This window comes from Nycticebus coucang, chromosome 7 (assembly GCF_027406575.1).
Source record: "Nycticebus coucang isolate mNycCou1 chromosome 7, mNycCou1.pri, whole genome shotgun sequence".
In the NCBI taxonomy this organism is placed as follows: Eukaryota; Metazoa; Chordata; class Mammalia; order Primates; family Lorisidae; genus Nycticebus; species Nycticebus coucang.
In genome coordinates, this window is record NC_069786.1 from 75891958 (window position 1) to 75911333 (window position 19376).

A 19376-nucleotide genomic window follows, 5' to 3' on the forward strand; every position below is an offset into this window, starting at 1 on the left:
AATTAGCAACTAGACAAATGCCCTGGAGTTAGAGGAGGTCTGGACCAGAAACGCACATTTGGAACTTGGCATTGGCCTTGAATAGATTAGTGTAGAAGGTCTCTTTTGTACTTCCATCTTTCTACAAAGTAAGGACACCTAGTTAGCACTATCTATGAGGAAAGGGCCTTCATCACACACTGACCCTGTTTGTGCCTTGACCTTAGACGTCCCAGTCTCCAGAACTGTTAGAAATAGATTTCTGTTTCTTATAAATTACCCAATCTTGGGTATTCTGTTATGGCAGTACAAAAAGATTTGAGATGACAAATAAGATGAGACTGAGAATTGGCAGTTAGTAACACAGAGTTATTGGTGACCTTCAGAAAAGCAGTTTTGATGGAATGGTGAGCACAGAATGTTTGATTGGAAGGAGTTCATAAGAAAATAGGAGAAGGGCATCTTCTGCTCTGAAACAATAATTTTGTGCTCTTCTAGGCTCACAGGACCTGGGGAAAGATAGGGTAGCAGTAAGCTGGAAACTGCCAGGGCAGACTAACCTGAAGAAAGGACTTAGGACCAGGAAGGGAGCTAATGGAAAGCAGCTGTCTTGTGAATAAAGCTTTTAGAAACTAAAAAGTATGTATATAAAGGTAGACTGGGTTAACGTTAAAAAAAATTCAATTGATTGGTTAAAGCACACATAAGGCATAGTCAAAGAAAAATACTGGCAAATTAAGGGACCGAGCTGAAGAAATGGTACAGAATGCAGCCCAGAAAGTAAATCGATGAAATATACAAGAGGTTAAATGGAAATAGTCACATCAGATCCTTAAAAAGGGAGAAAAAGAAAGCCCATTTGCTCCAGGTTCCTAGCAGCTCAGCAAATGGGTGAGCAGAAGACAAAATCTACAAACTCATGCACTGGTCCCTGACCCACCAAATCTAAGATTGATCTGCTTAGTGTTCCCTCCTTTGGGGAAGGTTGCGGAAGGCTGGGAAAATAGCAGAGCCAGCGGAAGTTCCTCCATCCTAGTCATCCATAATAAATGTATTGCTTAAACTGTGGAACCACTTGCAATGTGTATGTTTTAGAATGAGATGAAAATCTTCCTATAAAGTGAATCTAGTCATGTGACATCCAAATTGTCCAGTGGGTGGATCCTTTTCCTATGCTTACAAACGTATTTAAGTTTCTATTATTTATAAAAAGTGAAATTCAAAGAATTCTTCTGAACTATTATCTTCTCTGTTTCCTTCAATTCAGTGACAGATTTCTTGGAGGATGAAGAATATCTAGACTTGAAATGATTGCTCACCATTCATTCACTACTTGCTGCCTCCCTACTAAACCAGTGGAAACAGTTATTTCGAAATTGGCTGGGTGTGGTGGCTCAGGCCTGTAATCCTAGCACTCTGAGAGGCCAAGGCAGCAGGATCACTTGAGGTCAGGAGTTTGAGGTTGCAGCAAGCTATCGTGAAGCCCCTGCACTCTATCTAGAATGGAGTGAGCCTTTATCTAAAAACAAAACAAAATAAAACAAATACATATATATATGTATTCTATGTCTAGGATGTTATATTCTGCTTTTAACATTTAAGTATGGACCATGAGTACTTTTCTGCACAGAAGGATAATCTTTGAATGTCATTTTAATAACCATATAGTGTTATCCTATGAACGAACTGTACTTTCTATTGATGAACATTGCACTTGAATTCCGTTTTGCTATCAGATATATTGCTACAATGAACATCTTTTGGTATAATGTTAGACTATTCTGATTATTTCCTTGGTAGAGATTCCTGGGAGTGAAATTATAGTGTCTAAGAAAGAACAGTTATATAGTCTCTTGTTCTGTACTAACAAACTGCTTTCCAAAGACACTGTCCCAATTGTTATTCACATGGGCATTGAGAATTACATTAAAGATTTTTTCTCAGTGCATAGGCAGAGATTTCTTCTTTTAATTTGTATTTCCTGAGTTACAAGTTAATATATTTATTGGCAATTCATGTTTCCTTGGTGAATTGTCCCTTAATATTCTTTACTCATTTTTCAAGTAGAATGTTATTTATTCTTGATTTGTGGTAGTTGCTTTTATAAATACAGTGATATTTTTTCTGCCATACTTTTTTACAGATATTGATATAAAAAGTTTCACAGCTAAATAGCTAAGTGTATTTTTTACACTTAGCTGTTGATATAAAATATTGATATAAAAATATTTGATATTGATATAAAAGTTTGATATTGATATAAAAAATTCCACAGCTAAATAGTTAAGGGTATTTATCTTGTCTTTTAGAATCTTAATTTTTTCCTTAAAACTCTTCTCTTTCAATGTCCATGACATTGGTTTATTCAGTTTTCCATGTGTCAGTCCTCTAGCTGATACTTCTTCCTCTTTTAAATAAAGATACTTGTCATGGTCCTTGGCCCTCTTCTGCCAATGTCCTTACACTCAGAGACCTGAACTTTCAGATAGATCGATCTGACCTATCATTCGAATGCCTCACTGTTTTTAAATATTGACTCTCTTAATCCAAAAATGTTTGTTAGGAATGAGTACTATATGAACATAATATCAAATTCAAAAATACAAAATAATATAGAGTAAAAACTAAATCTCTTTTTATCCCTGAGATTACGGAGGCCATCTAGTTTCTTCTGAGAAGAGAGAAACTATTAATAATCTCTATGAACAAGCTCTTGTGGAGGCCATGCATGGTGGCTCACTCCTGTAATCCCAGTACTCTGGCAGGCCATGGCAGGTGGGTTGCTTGAGCTCGGGAGTTCGAGACTAGACTGAGCAAAGTGAGACCCCCATCTCTACTAAAAATGGAAAAACTAGCTGGGCATTGTGGCAGGTTCCTGTAGTCCTGCTGCTTGAGTGGCTAAGGCAAGAGGATTTTTGACCCTAAGAGTTTGAGGTTGCTGTGAGCTATGATGATGCCATGGCACTCTGCACAGGGTGACAGAGTAAGACTCTGTCTCAAAAATAAAAAATCGCTTGTGGAGCCATCTAAACATGGCTCTATGCATTTATAAATATCTGAATCCATATATAAGTATGTATATGTGTATATAATTTCACCACACAAATATTACCATACTATGAATATTATTTACCTTGTTCTCATTTTTTCCTGTTTTTTTCTTTTTTAAGAGCAGGGTCTCATTTATTTGCCCAGACTGGAGCGTAGTGGCCCAGTCATAGCTCACTGTAACCTTGAATTTTGGAGCTTAAATGACTCTCTGCCTCAGCCTCCTGAGTAGCTAAAACTACAGGCATATGCTGCCATGCATGGCAATTTATTTTATTATTTTTTTCTTTGCTAGAGACAGGGTGTCACTATGTTACACACGCTGGTCTTCCTCCTGGCCTCCAGTGAGCCTCCTGCCCATACACCCCAAAGTGCTGGCAATATAGTCATGATCACTTTTTTTTTTTTAATGATAGATTTTGGAAATTTTTCCCTGTACACACAAGAGAGCATTGTATTTTATTGTTTGAATACATTATAATTTTTTTTTTCTTTTTTGAAACAGAGTCTGACTCTGTTGCCCAGGCTCGAGTGTAGTGGCATCATTCTAGCTCACAAAACCTCAAAATCCTAGATTTAAATGATCCTCCAGCCTCAGCTTCCCCAGTAGCTGGAACTACAGGTGCCCACTGCAATGCCCAGCTAATTTTTCTTTCTTTTTTTTTTTTTTTTCCAGCTAATTTTTCTATTTTTAGTAGAGACAGGGTCTCGTTCTGTTCAGGCTGGTTTCAAACTCCTGAACTCAAGGGATCTTCCTGTCTCAGCCTCCCAGAGTGCTAGGATTATAGGCATGAGCCACCACACCAGGCCTCATTGTAACTTTTTCAACTTGTCTTCTTTTTTTTTTTTTTTTTGAGACAGAGCCTCAAGTTGTCACCCTGGGTAGAGTGCTGTGGCGTCACAGCTCACAGCAACCTCCAACTCCTGGGCTTAAGTGATTCTCTTATCTCAGCTTCCCATGTAACTGGGTCTACAGGTGCCCGCCACAATGCCCGGCTATTTTTTGGTTGTAGTTGTCATTGTTGTTTGCCAGGCCCGGGCTGGATTCAAACCTGCCAGCTCTGGTGTATGTGGCTGGCACCTTGGTCTCTTGAGCCAAGCCTAAACCTGTTTTCTAATGATAAACATTTAGTCTGCTAAATGTACATTTATTATTTTGATTGATTATTGTGAAATTGCCTTTCATTGAGGTTGTACCAATTTACAGCTTCTCCAGCATGTTTGTTAACCGTGTTATAAAATGTTTCCATTTTTACCAGTCTGAGAGGTAAAAGATGTATGTATAATTAAGGACTGGTGTCATTTTTAAAATATTTTTTAAATTTTTAAGAGCTATTTAAATTTTTTAAATAGTTTAAGAGCAATCTGTATTTCTTTTTCTTTCCTTTTTCTTGACATAGGGTCTTGTTCCATTGCCTAGGCTATAGTGTAATGGCGTCATCATAACTCCCTGCAATCTCAAATGCCTGGGCTCAAATGATTCTCCTACCTCAGCCTTCCAAAGTGCTAGGATTACAGGCACCAGACACTCTGTCCAGTCTTTTCTTTAGTGAAGTATTTTTAACACCGTTTAGCCACTGATTCCTATTTTGTATTGAATAGTTAGTCCTTTTTCTTATTAATTGACAGCAATTTGCTTCTGACACATGTTGTCTGTGTTATTCATCAGTTTTTAGTTTATATAGGATGGTTTGGGTTTGCTAGTTTGCCTGCAGAATTTTTGGGCTTATTATATAAGTCAAACTTACCAATCTTTTCTTTAATGGCTTCTGAATTTTCAGCCATACTTCCCTTCCCATGTGAATATTATTCAAAATAAAATCCTTCCTTATTTTATTCTGTATCTATGGGTCTGTTTTCAGGTTTAAATCTTTGATCCATTTGGAGTTCATTTACATTTTAAGTGTCAGGTAGAAATCTGATTTTTTTCCAGCTTACTCTCCACTTGTCCCAATATCATTCACTGAATGATTTTACCTCTTCTTGAAATGCCACTTTTATTTCTGGACATTTTATTTCATTTGTGAACATTCTGTACTCTATTTTAATGACTACAGCTTTATATTATACAGTAGAAAGTCCCTCCCATTTCTCTTTTCTGAATTTTTCCTGGCTACTCTTGTTAATATATTTTTACATGTAAACTTTAGAATCAGCTTGTCTACTTCCAAATTTAAAAAAATTCTTACTGTTAAGTTTATTGAGATCAGGTTCAATGTGCAGATTAATTTAGGAAGAATTGACATTTTTTATGATGTTGAGTCTTCTGATCCAAGAACACAATATGCTTTTGTTTTATTCAAGTGTTCTTTTGTGTTCATCAGAAATATTTTTATTTTCTTCAAATAAATGAGGCACATTTATTTTAAGGTTTAGCCTCATGATTTTCATATTTTTGTTGCTAATAAAACATCTGCTACTTCTGTACAATTCATTTTAAAATTTATATCTCTCCCACAATGTCTTTTAGAAGCACCACATACAAGCCCAGCTATTTTTTAGATATTTCCACCTGAAAGTTGTGCTCTTATTTTAAACTCAACAAGTCCTAGATTTGATTCATCATTCTCTACTCACCAGAGTACAATCTGTCTTCTTCAGTTTTGATCTGGCACAGGGTAGGTTTATGTACATTTTCCGAGTTGAAACCCTTGTACGTGTGCCTGCCCTCTCTTCTCTGCTCCTCTCTTTTTCTGTGACACACACACACACACACACACACACACACGCACACATGCACACTGAGGGCAAGATAAATAATTAGTGGGGCCCAGTGCAAAATAAAATGAGGGGGACCTTTCTTGACCATAAAGTACCATTATATGCACTGAAATATAAAGCTTTTACTTTCTCAGGTGGTCTCTCTTTCAACCTGTCATAGTATTTTTATTTGATGTTTAATGTTATTCTAGATAAAGAAAAGTTAAAATTTTTAATGATTAACATGAATTTTACTATTTATCTTCATGTGGTGCAATGCTAGCTTCAAACCAAAATAGAACTTTAACATATGTAGAATTATAGAAATCACACAATTTGTGTACATGCATATTCATTTGTTCTTAACAGAACAATGGAAACTTTATGTAAAACTAACTCAACTGTTTTTATTTCACTTCTTGATCCACATACACCCTATCAACATTGTGTACTTTTGACTTATTAATGAGTAAAGAAGGACTGAAGACAAGGAACCTTGATGTTACCCTATTTTCCCCATTCCTATTATGTTTTCATCTTCACCTTTAGTGAATGGCTAGTAAAGGAAAGGACATGAATAAGAAAGGATCTGATAGTATTCCTGAGTCATCATGTTTCTTAGAATGCCATTGTCATTCTGTGTTTGAATGGAGTAAGTTCTGGTTCGAAGGGAGGGTGTGTCCTCTTGGAGGTGTCAGCCCTCTCCTCCCCAACTTGCTCAAGCATAGACATAATATTCTTGCCTTTCACTTGCTTCACGTCTCATTGAACCTCACACATTGTGGGTCCACCACAATTCTGTGCTAATGAGTCTTATGAAGGCTTACATGCAAATGAGGTGGCAAAGAGCAACAGATATTTGTATGTATCTAATCTGCTCCTTCATATGCTCCATTGTGCCAATGAACTCCATTTATAAAACACAAGTTCAAGGACAAAAATATTAAGAATTTCAAGACAGTGGATTTCTTCCTGGTTAGGAATCACCCTCTGCCACCTGCACCCAGGTGGAATAAAAGCCACTTTGATCACACACAAAAAAGAATTTCAAGACAATTATAAAATCAATAGCTTTCATATAAGCCAACAATAGTCAGACTGAGGAATCAAATCAAAGATGCGATACTTTTCACAATAGCAACAAAAGAGATAAAATACTTAGGAATAACTAAGGATGTGAAAGACCTCTATAGGGAGAACTATGAAACACTGAGGGCAGAAATTTCAACAGATGTAAACAGGTGGGGAAACATATCGTGCACAGGGATCAGCAAAATCAACATTAAATGGCTATACTACCCCAAGTGATTTACAGATTTAATGCCATCCTCATCAAAATACCAATGTAATTTTTGTTGCTCTAAAAAAAATAGTTCTATGTTTCATATGGAACCAGAATAGACCCTGAATAGCCAGTGCAACCTTATACAATAAGAACAAATCAGGAGGCATCACTTTACCAGACTTTAAACTGTACTACAAACCCATCGTAAACAAAACAGCATAGTACTGAACCAAAAACAGAGACAGAGACCTAAGGATCAGGACAACCCAGAGATGAAAATAATCCTTTACTGCCATCTGATATTTGACAAAACAGATAAAAACATACACCAATGGCTGGGTATGGTGGCTCATACCTGTGATCATAGCACTCTGGGAGGCTAAGGTGGGTGAATTGCTTGAGCTCAGGAGTTTTAAGACCAACCTGAGTAAGAACAAGAGCTCTTTGTCTCTAAAAATAGCAGGCATTGTGGTGGGCATCTGTAGTCCCGACTACTTGGGAGGCTGAGGCAAAGAGGATGACTTAAGCCCACCTTACTTCTGATATTTTGTTATGGTAGCAAGAAAAGATGAATATATCACCTAACTCTTTCTCCTTATTTTCAATTTTTAATCTGCTCTCATCAGTATTCTTTTACTAGATTAATTATCCTAAAATCATAAGCCAAATAAAAGTACTGCTTCATTCAAAAACATTGTTAATTGAATTAAATGTTTGCTTCTCAGTCTGGTATTCAAGACTCTCTGTCTTCTGTGCCTTGAGAAAACTCAATCACTTATGCTCTCAGGTATGGGCCTCTTCCTGCCTCTGCACTTTGGAAATACTTCTACCATATCTGCATGCTGAAATCCGTTCTTTTATTCAAGGTCTGTTTCTAAATGTCTTTTTTTCCTTGAAGCTTTACTTTACTTAATTGTATGTTATCTCTCTTCATTTTTGGGGTGTGTGTGTGGGGGGGGGGGAATCCCCTTGGTATTTTATTTTAAATATCATGAGGAATTTACAAGGCAGAGTATGACTTAGTTATTTTTCTTGCTTCTCTGTTAGACTACACATTTCAAATGGTTAATAGCTGGGTCCAAACTCGGCTTTCTAATAACTATGTGCCTTATTATGGAGCCTGATAACTATGTGGACTTATTGTGACATCTCTGTTTCTTATATATTGAATTATATAATGATTATCTAGATATAGAGAAACTCAAAGCTATCCTAATGTGTGACTATTTGCTTATTATTCTGTCTTCATCCCATAGGTGGTGAGTTCTTTGAGAGCAGAATTACTGAATTCCTTTTTAGCACTCCACAAAGTTAATATTGACTCAATAATATCATCTAATATTCATTTCAAGCTGCAAAAATGTCTCACAGTTTTTTTAGGTCTGAGGTCCAATCAAGGTTTATCCTTGCATTTGGTGTCATATATTTTTCCATATAAGCCAAAACGGGCTTCAACTTTTTTCTTTGTTTTGCTCAGAATCTAAATCCAATTACTTTGTAGAATGTCCCATAATCTGGATTTGTCAGATTCTTTCCTTATGATCAGACTTGGGTTAAACATTTTAGCCAAAAATATCATATAGGTAACATTGTGTACTTCCCGTCACATTACAGATGGAGGTACGTAATTCCAGTTTATTCCATTACTAATGACTTTTAGTTTGATCATGTCATTAAAGTGGAGCCCATCAGATTTCTTCATTGACAGATACATTTTTTTTTTTTTGCAACCAATAAAAGAATTCATTTGTGGAGTATATATCAAGACCAATGAATATCCTTTTTCCAAACAAATTTTTATCTCATGGTTTTAATGTCCAATTCATGATCATTTCCTGAATCATTATTATAGTGAAGGTAGGAAAATTGTAGCCTTTCACATTTGGAGAACAAAAATGCATAATAAAAATCTAAATGTTTTATTTAGGAATTTCAATAACAAAAACATATTGAACTTTCTAAAAAGAATGGAGAATTGGCACCCAAGGTTTAAACCTAGGGCTTAGAATTGGGTAGAAAGGCAAAGAAAAAGCTGTAGAATAAGTAATGTATGAGGAAAGAGTCTTTTTCTGAGAGCTGTTTGTGCATTCAGGCAAGAAAGGACCCATTTCCTGCTAAACTAAAGCTGTGCCCACGAACAGTTGCAAGTCACTTCGGTGAATAAAAAAGAGTAAGGCTAGAACAGGAATTAGCAAACTATGGCCCATGGGCCAAGTCTGGCCCAGAGCCTGCTTTTGTAAATAAAGTTTTATTGGAATGAAGCCATGCTCATTCGCTTACATTGTTTGTGGCTGCTTTTGTGCTACAGTAATATATTCAAGCAGTTGCAACAGAGTCTGAGAGACCTGCAAAGCTTAAAATCTTTACTATCTTGTCCTTCAGAAAAAGTTTGCCAGTCCCTAGCATAGAGTGTCTGCAAGTGTGTGTTTGGTAAGATGTGATTTTTATTCCAGCCTTGGAGGGAGTGGCTGCAAGAAAATGTGGAATGACACATGTAAGTGTGATAAAGCTCTTTAGATGACAGCAATAAAGACTGTCGCTCGGCACTGGATCTAAAACCAGCCTATCAGGGTTCAAATCCTGGCTCTAGGACTTACGAGCTGGGCCACCTTAGGTAAGATTTTATATTTCTCTCTACCTCATGTTTTTGTCAGTATAACAAGGACAGTAGGCTTACCTATCTCATGAGATGATTGTGAGGACTAAGTTAATGCATATAAAGCTCTTGGACTACCATCTCTGGTGGCCCAGAGTACGATGTGTTAACAACCATGATTAGTTTAAGCAACTCTAATATAATTTTTTATTTCCTAAATCATTTAAGACACTAAAATGAAAAAATATTTACGGAATTAATGTCCTTATAATCAAGATAAAGTGGAACCCACCAGTAATGACCCAGAAGCGAGAGGAAATGGACACATTTTGAAGGCCATGCACAGAGACCTGTTCGGTTTGGGCAGATAAAAGGACAACAGTGACATGTTACCTAATCTCTGATGTGGAAGAAAAATGCTGAACCCCATAAAGGAACATTTACTCATCTTGATTAAAGTAGTGTGCAACTCTAATATTTAGTATTTTTTTGATTTTTTCACAAGGAATTATCATTTGGTAATTTAAATAGCATCTAATACATTTGGATGATATCACTGGATGAGTCCAGATTTCTGTTTGTAAAACTACAGATCTGTGAAATTTAAATATAACTATAGAAATTAAAACCTTTATCATTTGTAGAAATTACTAACTTCAATATGTTAAAAAACTTACATGATTTTTTATAACAGACATTAATCTTCTGTTGCTTTCAGTTTCACGGATTCATTCAATGAGCATCCAAAATGAGCTACTGTGTGCACATTGTAGGATTCTGTTAGCTGATAGGTTTACGTGCGTGTGTATATTTGCACTTGAATTTATGTGAATATAAAATGTTTTCTAAAGATCTAAAGCACTTTCCTTGCATATTGCATCAGTTAATTTTAAAACTGTGTTCAATGTAAGGAGAGAATATGTGGTTTTTACTTCCATTAAAAAGTAAAAGAAATGAAAAAATAGCACCTTGTTTTTCTTTCTAGTTCTCAAATCATGCTCACATGCATGCAATCAGCTCAGAGATAGAGCAGGTATCAATCCATCTAGTAGATAAAAAAAGCCAGGGCTCTGAAGAGTAAAGGATTTGCTGGCAGTTGTGAAACTCTTTAGTGAGCCCTGGAACTCGGAGTGGTTGGGTCCCCACCACTGTCCATTTTTTTTTTTTAATTTATTTTTTTGAGACAGAGTCTCAAGCTGTCACCCTGGGTAGAGTGCTGTGGTGTCATAGCTCACAGCAACCTCAAATTCTTGGGCTTAAGCTATTCTCTTGCCTCAGCCTCCCAAGTAGCTGGGACTACAGGCGCCCACCCCAATGCCTGGCTATTTCTTTTGTTGTTGCAGGTGTCATTGTTGTTTAGCAGGCCCCAGGCCAGGTTCATACCTGCCAGCCTTGGTGTATGTGGCCGGCTCCCTACCCACTGAGCAGCAGCCACCGCTCCATTGTCCATTTTTTTAAAATTAAGTTTTTGTTGAAGAAACTTTCAAATTTTGCTTTCCTATTAGAAAAATAAATTCATTGTTTATAGGGCATATTGCTTCTAAAGTCTATTATTCTAGTCCACATGTGGATCAGTTTCAGATTTGGGAAAACATTCAGTTCTATTTACCCTCAAACCACTGTATTTCCCACAGCTTTATAAATAGGTTATAAAACAAAAGGGTATTTTTGTCTATTTCTGAGTCTGAACAGTTAGCACTGGATACATAGATTATACGTGAAATTAAATTAAGCTTACTAGTTTCTAGAAATTTTTAATCATGTAAAAAATTGATACATATTTAGAAAAATCTCATATGTCAGAGAAACTTTTACACTGAATGAGTTTGTTAAAAACAACATTTTGTACTGAAGGACAAAAAGCCTCTTCATGTATATGATAAACAGTGGAGCTGCCACTTACTTAGTGTTTTCCTATTCATTGTGTTCCTAAGTAATGTGAATTTGGATTCTACCGTCAGCCTGGAAACTCTTCAGTGAATCCTGAAATATAAAATGTTGGCCATATCAAATGCAGTTAATATAATTCTTGAGCAGCTGAACATTTAAGTTGGCGCATACGATTAAAAAGGAGGTAGTTGTCTTCCCATTTGAAGTTTCCTCAACCCCCTTACTGCCTACAAATGCTGGTTCCACAGGAAATTAAGGTTCTAAGGGATGCTGGAGTAAGCCGTTTATTATGAACATTTTCAATATTCTACTCATAGATGAGTAGAATAAAACCCTTGAGGACAAGAACTTCTCTTTTGCTTGTTGCTTCTGATGTACCTACTTAAGAAAAAAAAAAAAAAAACTGGCATCCCAATAGCACAATGGAATTCTCTGTATGATGGGATCCATCCAAGAACATATAAATTTCCTGCATGAGCTAAAGAGTTGATCTACTTACTCTCTGCATTTGGAGACACAGGGGCAAATGCCAAAACTTTAGCAGACCTAAAATTTCCATTTGGGTTATAGCCCAGTTCTTCCTTCCTGTGCAATAATTGTAATGAAGCTCAGAAGCATAATTTGAAATAGGCAATTAAGAAATTTCTATATTTTTCTCTGTGTGTGCATGTGACAAAGAGAAAAGGGGGGACTACAGCTGATCCTTGAACAAGTAGGGGTTAGGGCCACTCACCCCTGCACTTTCAAAAATTGAGTATAACTTTTGATTTCCCCCAAACTTAACTATGAATAGCCTACTGTTGACCAGAAGCCTATTAATCACAGAAACAGTTGAGTAACCCACATGTTATACATGTATTATATACTGTATTCTTACACAAGTAAGGTCGTGAAATAAAAATGTTATTAAGAAAGTCATAAGAAAGAGAAATTACATTTATAGTAATGTACTATATTTTTCGTATCTTAAGTTTTATATTATCTGTCTATAAGATGAATCATCTGTTCAAAATAGTGGGTGACCATGGCTGCCGCCCTCAACCTCTGGCACATATCAAGCAATGCAACTTTCTGAGGCAATGTTATGATTTTTCCTTGCTTCTGGGGAGCACTTTCAGCGTCACTAGTGGCACTTAATATGGGTCTCATGGTGTTATTCATTATTTACAGTATTGCACTAAACTCAGTAAAGAATACTGGAGAACAATGAGAGATCACTTTTTACTGTGATAATAAAATGTACTGGAGAGGTGAACTGCTTACACTGAACTAATTAGCGTCACATGGTGTTTTAAGCAGATACAATACTTGAGTTCAATGCAACAGGGGGTAGCTATGAAATTATTATAGACATACAATATGTATTATAGTTAATTTTATATAGTTAGGATTTAATGCTGAATTAAATTTTTTTTCATTTTTTTCAACTGCACATGTTGCCATGTACAGTCTGCAAGTGTTTGCATGCATTAGTTTTTTTGTTTTGTTTTTTGAGACAGAGTCTCACTTGGTCACACTTGGTAGAGTGCTGTGGCGTCCTTGCTCACAGCAAACTCAAACTCCTGGGCTCAAGTGATTCTTTTGCCTCAGTCTCCCAAGTAGCTGGGACTACAGGCACCTGCCACAACACCTGGCTATTTTTAGAGATGAGGTCTTGCTCTGGCTTAGGCTGGTCTTGAACCAGTGAGCTCAGGCAATCCACCCGCCTCATCCTCCCAAGTGCTGGGATTACAGGTGTGAGCCACTGTGCCTGGCCTAGCATGTATTAGTTTTAATAAATTTTAACTTTTTATAATATATTGGGGTATATTTTATGGTAGTAAATGATAAAATAGATTAGCATTTACAGATACTTTATGTATTCATGACATATATTTTTCCTAATTTTTTTTTTCTAGGCTACCTTGAGGGAGGCAGTATTCCCTTCATTCAAGGGCAAGTACTACCAAAAGACACTTGGTGGCAGCAGCTGGGGACAGGTAGGTGGATTAGCCCTGAGGAGAGGACCCCTGTTATGTCTGACCTCCTCTCCTGTCTAGTTCCACTGGCCTCCTTACCAGTTCCTGAAATTGCCTGGCATGCTTCTGTCTTGCGGCCTTTGTTCTTCCTTTATTCACTATCTGGAACATTCAGAAGGTGACCAGTTGTCCTCATTTTCCTGGGCTGGGACTGCCCTGGTTTTAGCACTGAAAGTCTGAAACTCTGGGAAACTCCTTAGCTCCAGGCAAGCCAGGATAGTTGATTACCTAACTGTCCTCCAGACATCCATGTTTTCACTCCCTTATTTCCTTCACATCTTTGCAGAGATGTTATCTTCCCTGACTATTCTTTTTTAATTTGAACCTCTTTACCCTCAAACAGCATATTCCCAACTTCCTTTCCCTGCTTTTGTTTTTCTCTGTAGCACTTAATGCCTTTCAATATAGTAAATCACATGTTTGTTTTATTTAGTTTAGGGATATGAACTCTGTGATTTCAGTTCCTGGCACATAGTAAAAACTTGATAAATATGTGTTGAATGGGTGAAATAAATAAGTATATCTAACCTATTTTATAGCAAATATATATTTGCTAGTCACAAGAAATGCAATGTCCTTTAGTGATTAGTTAAAAATGTTTCAGATCATTAATCCTTGTTAATTATTTTGCCATTATGGTAAAAGTTCAAATTGATCACAGAACCATTTCTGTGGTAAGTGAATAGAGAAAGGATTTAAAATTAAATAATTCTACTTGGTGGCCGATGGTAATGACATGCTATTTTTAAATTATGTGAGATAATTTAACACACTATTTATTTAGAATTCACAACTTGAAAAGATAGGCCAGAAAGAAATGGGACAATGTAATTGACTGACAGCATTGCCCACTGTGAAATTAATACACGATAGCAGCCATCTCTAAACACCGTCTTTATAAGCAAATGTTTAAACAGGAACACAAGACAGCTATGAGCCTGAAATTCCAACAGCTATAAAGTCAAAGCGTTAGATTTCGCTTTATCTTCTGTGATCCATATTTTCTTCAATAAGAAGTACAGAGGAAGAGAAATAGGTATCATTTTAGAGAGATAAATATTTATTGACACTTGAAAGAAAAGTTTGTAGAAAATACAATAGACACTCAAGCACACGTTTTCATTTCACAAAATGTAATATGCTTTGACTCCAATTCCTAAGAACTTGGCCCAAACTACAGTTCCCTCTGCTCCACAAAAGTGTAAACTATGATAAGGAACATGAAGTGGTCTCTCAGTAGCTTAAATGAATTTTTTTTGCTTTGAGTTTTAGCAGAGAATTAATATCCCTCTATACCTTTTTATCGGCCAGCCAACCTTTAATATGGACAAATAATTACTCTCAAGCTGTGCAGAATTTTTAAAACCAAAAAATGTAGAAAACTTTTCTTGAATTTTATTTCTGAAACATATTACCTTAATAAGAACTTAGAATACATAAAATCAACTGAACATACTGCATGTTGATAGAAATTATGCATTAGCTTCACACATAATCAGCTAAGTTAAAATAGATCTTTCATCTTTTGTTCTATTTACAGAACTGTAGAGAAAGCTAATTAATCTAAGTACTTCACCTGAAAATCTTAGGTTGTAACATACGGCCTGAAGGCTCACTTTGCCCTTCAAACTTTAATTTCTTAATATCTAAAAGGCAGTGGTTCAAATGGTTTGGGTTTTTTTTTTTTTAATTAATTAAACTTTTTTTTTTTTTTTTTTGAGACAAAGGTCTCACTCTGTCTTTCTGCCTCAGCCTCCTAGGTAGCTGGGTCTGTAGGCACATGTCCAGCTAATTTTTGTATTTTTTGTAGAAATGGGGTCTCACTAAGTTGCTCAGTCTAGTTTCAACTTCCTGGCCTCAAGCAATCATCCTGCTTCTGCCTCCCAAAGTGGCATGAACCTCTGTGCCAGTTCAAATGTTTATTGCATCTTCGTTGGAATTCTACTAAAGGCTAAAGTACTTTACTTTATGCTCCATTAATTAGTTTTCATTCTCGTTCAAGTTATAAATTAAACTCCTACATGGAGTCAACGAATATATGAAAAAAATTTTCCCTCATATTAATTTGAATAAAGTTTTAAAAAATAAAAATAAATTAAACAATAAAGAAGAATTAAAAAAAATTAAATGAAGTTGGTTAAGACCATTGTTGGGAGCTGAACTGTGTCCTTCCTGCCCCTCCCCCAAATATGTCAAAGTCCTAAACTCCAGTGCCTCAGAATGTGACTGTATTTGGGAATGGTTAAAGAAGTGGTTAAGTTAAAATGAGCTCATTTGGGAGGTCTGTAACTTAATCTGACTGGTGTACTTAGAAGAACAGGAAATGTGGACACACAGAGAGACCCCAGGGATTTGTGAGTACACAGGAAGGATGCAGAGAGAAAGCAGCTATCTACATGCTAAGGACAGAAGCCTCGGGACGAAGCAACTCTGTCAATGCCTTGATCTCAGACTTCAGCCTCCAACTGTGAGGAAGTACATTTTTGTTGTTTAAGCCACTGGTCTGTGTCATGTGTCACTTCATGATGGGAATATTTCTGAGAAACATGTAACTAGGAGATTTTGTTATGCTCTCAGTGAGGTCTGCCAAACCTGGATGGTAGAGTCCACTACACACCTGGGCTCTGTACAGCTTATTGCTCTCAGGCTTCAAACTGTACGACATGTACTCTACTGAATCCTGTGGCTTTTATACTATAACATTAAGTATTTGTGTGTCTAAACATAGAAAAGGTCCAGTAAAAATGCTATGTTCCAATCGTATGGAACCACTGCTGTATTTGCAGTTTGTTGTTGGCTGAATCATTCTTATGTGGTGCATGACTGTATTTTGTTAGTCAGCGCTAGCTAACCAATACAATGTACTTCAAAAACATGATAGTTGTTAATGCTAATTATAAAAGCCACGTCATTTTCCTTTTAGTCCCTAATCAAAATGCAGTTTAAGTGATTTGTGAGTTTGTTCTGTGGAATGGGGGCTGGATGCATTTTGCCTGCTTAGCGCCCCCATCTGGCATTCCTTGTTTCCTTCCTCCTTACTCGTCCCTCCACCCCTCTGTATCTTGCCCTTTGCTTCACTTTAGTTCTTTCCCTTCCAGGGCTTTTGAAATGATCCACATGCTGCAACCAGATGTCTGTAGATGTATGAAAATAGAAAACAATGTCCATTTTTATTTTAAATGTAAAAAATAAGGAGAAACCAAAAGGTAAGGGGAAATGCATGGAATCAGACTTTCTAAAAAAATTAGGATATCATCCTTCCTGGCCTTATAAGCACATTTCTTAATAGTCGAGCAGATATCTAATTAAATTCCTTTTTACAATCATTTAATGATTTTATATTTTGCTGTCTTTGTAAGTCTCTGTCTTATTTTTTTTCTCTTTGAAGAAAACCATTTTCTCTTAGTCCCCTCCTTTTCTTGTATCCATCATTTTGGTTATGAATTTATCCGAATTTCTACCCCCCCCCATAGAAGTCCCAACTTGGCAAGTAGTAGGCACTCAATAAATGCTTGATTGATGAATATATGAATATCAAAGTGCATCCTGACTGTCTGCAGCTCAGCCCTGGTCTGTGTGAGCCTTGTCCTCTCTCCTGGATCATGGCAAGACACTCCTAACTGGGCTTCCTGTTCCCCTTGCTCCTGACAGTCAATTCTCAACACAGCAGTCAGTGGTTTTTATAAAATGTTAAGGAAATGTGTTGCTACCCTACTGAAAGTTCAAGATGTTTCTCCATGTCACTCAGGAAGATACTAAGATCTTATAACTGTCTAGAAGGCCCTGCATAATCTGCCCTCCCCCCAGTTTCACTTGCTCTCCCCCTGCCCTAGCCTTGGTTGTTCTCCAATACTTCTAGTTACCATCGTAGAGTGTTTGTTTGGATTGCTTTCCTTTTGCATGGGATATTCTTGCTAGGGGCTGAATTGTATTCTCCCAAGTTCGTATGTTGAAGTCCTAGCCTCATTACCTCATACTATGACTATAACAAATAGGGCTGTTATGGTGTAGTTAAGTTAAATGAGAGAGTTAGAATTGACCCAAATCCAAGATGACTGTATCTTTATAAAAACAGGAAATTTGGACACAGACGAAAAACCATGTGAAGACATAAGGCAAAGAGGGTCACCTACAAGCCGAGGAAAGCGGCCTCAGAAAAGATCAATTCTGCTGGCGCCTTGATCTCTGACTTCTTCTAACCTCCAGAACAGTGAGAAAATACATTTCTGTTGTTCATGCACACAGTCTGTGGTGCTTTGCTGTGGCAGCCCTAGAAACCAATTCAAAAGATCACTCCCTCATCTCCTGGAGTATTTTTGAAAATGTAACCTCCTTATTAAGACTACCTTGATTACTCTACTTAAAATTACAACCTCCCTTAACCCCCTTCTGTTCTCAGGTCTCAGCATCCCAACCTCTACTCCTAACTCCCTTTACTCCCTACTTGGTACGTGTTTTCCTCAATAGCATTTGAGAAATAGACTTCACCTACTAACACACTCTAAAATTACTTCTTGTGTGTATTTTTTACTATCTCTCTCTCTGCTAGAATTAGGCTCCACAAAGGTAGGGGGCTTTGTTTTTCATTGTTCCCTGATGTAGTCTCTGTGTCAAACACCTGGAATAGTGTTTGGCTCATACTAGCTGTTCAATAAATATTCACTGACTACTGAATGAGTGAATGAAACAGAAAATTACTTTTGTACTTAAACAAGAGCAATGTTCTTTAATAAATACAAGATATTTTCTCAAATTAACTTAGTCCATTTAGTTTCAAAATACATCTCTTCTTACATAAGAATTTCTGTTTTGATAATCCATAAATTGGGGGAAAAATTAAAGGCCTATTTTAGCATTTATTGAGCACTTGCATCACTTTATATGAATGATCTCATTTAATTTTCACAAAAATTATTTAAGATGTATACGAGTTGTCCCAAAGGTCACCCCTAAAGTTGCCGTACATAGGGAAAATGGGAAATTATAGCTAAACATACCTTTATTTACAAAATATGCATTACAAAATTTTACGAAGAAGTGACCAACATGTGGAGAATATTTTGTAAATAAGTTGTAAAAGTTTGTAAAGAACATTTTGTAAATAAAAGTACATTTAGCTATAATTTCTCATTTTCCCTGCATTAATGGTGAATTTAGGGGCAACCTATGGGACACCCTGTACTATAAAATGGACTCCAATGTTTTAGAAAAAAGAGTGATAAACAGGTTAACTAACTGGTTCAAAGTTTTCATTATAGAAATAATTGAATAGAATTTGAGGCTAGCCAATCTGACCCCACAGCCTACACTCATACGCTCTATATTATACTGCCTGGTAGAGCAGTGATTTTCAACCAGCATGCTATGAATTTTTTTAAAGACCATTAATAAATTCTTTTCTTTTCTTTTTTTTTATTGTTTGGGATTCATTGAGGGTACAAAGAATTAGGTTATATTGATTGTTAGGTAAAGTCCCTCTTATAATTGTGTTCTGCCCCCAAGAGACATGCCATATATCTGAACCCCCCCCACTCTGCTCCCCTCTCTCTGCTCCCTCATCTCCCCTACCTCCCACCTTGTATTAGATCATCTGTTGCCTTGATATTTTCAAAAAAAGTTCAAAGCACAGTAAAGACATTGTTTTTAAATCTCCCTTTTTTAAAAATCAACCTAATTTAAGAGTGCCACAGAAGTTAACTATAGGTTCAAGTGTGCCGTGAGATAAAAAAAATGGTTGAAAAACACTGTAGTAGAGGGATATCATTGATTTCCAAGTCCTTATGTTATAACCCTTTATACTTTTGACCTTCAATTCCAATTCTTGAGATTATGAAAGTTGTAGTAGAAAGTATAATGTACG

The 19376-nt window shown here is 36.5% G+C and overlaps 1 long non-coding RNA gene across 1 annotated transcript; it reads left to right on the forward strand.

Moving 5' to 3' along the window:
• The first annotated feature begins 15854 nt into the window (after positions 1-15854).
• On the forward strand, positions 15855-18041 carry LOC128589802 (uncharacterized). The gene is made up of 3 exons (XR_008381132.1): positions 15855-15983; positions 16615-16722; positions 17592-18041. It is a non-coding gene; the product is annotated as an uncharacterized LOC128589802 (long non-coding RNA).
• Positions 18042-19376: the final 1335 nt, after the last annotated feature.